Source organism: Chiloscyllium plagiosum, chromosome 36 (genome assembly GCF_004010195.1).
Source record: "Chiloscyllium plagiosum isolate BGI_BamShark_2017 chromosome 36, ASM401019v2, whole genome shotgun sequence".
NCBI lineage: Eukaryota > Metazoa > Chordata > Chondrichthyes > Orectolobiformes > Hemiscylliidae > Chiloscyllium > Chiloscyllium plagiosum.
In genome coordinates, this window is record NC_057745.1 from 35,984,468 (window position 1) to 35,985,248 (window position 781).

Here is a 781-nt window from a genome sequence, read left to right on the forward strand (position 1 = left end):
TTTGGAGTTTTCCTTGGTGGTGGGGTCCATTTGGAGTTTTTCCTTGGTGGTGGGGTCCGTTTGGAGTTTTTACCTAGTTGTTTTTACCTGGTTGATTTTAACCCTATTGCGAATCCTCTTGCAAGGATGCCTGCCTTGAAGAGGTTTTCCTCCTCTCTCTACAAGATTCTCAGTGAGTCTTTCTCTCACTGCAACCCCCAGATCATTTCCTCTGCCCTGAAGCTCTTCAACCATGTCCTGAAACAGACTCGACCTGTCCTACCTGGCTATCTTCCTTTCCACCTATCCACTCCACCCTCCTCTCTGATCTATATCCTTCATCCCCACCCCCATTCACCCATTGTACTCTTTGCTACCTTCCCCCACCCTCCTCTCTGACCTATCACCTCCATTCACTATGCTATGTACTCTATGCTACTTTCTCCCCACCCCCCTCTCATTTATCTCTCCACTCTGGAGGCACCCTGCCTCCATTCCTGATGAAGGGCTTTTGCCCGAAACATCGATTTTCCTGCTCCTTGGATGCTGCCTGAACTGCTGTGCTTTTCTGGCACCACTCTAATCTAGACTCTGGTTTTCAGCATCTGCAGTCCTTGTTTTTACCTAGTTTAACAATAGGAGTCATTACTCATGATAAGGGAAAGTAAGGACTGTAGATGCTGGAGATCAGAGTCAAGATTAGAGTGGTGCTGGAAAAGCACAGCAGGTCAGGCAGCATCCTGATGAAGGGCTTTTGCCCGAAACGTTGACTTTCCTGCTCCTCGGATCCGTCATTACTCAT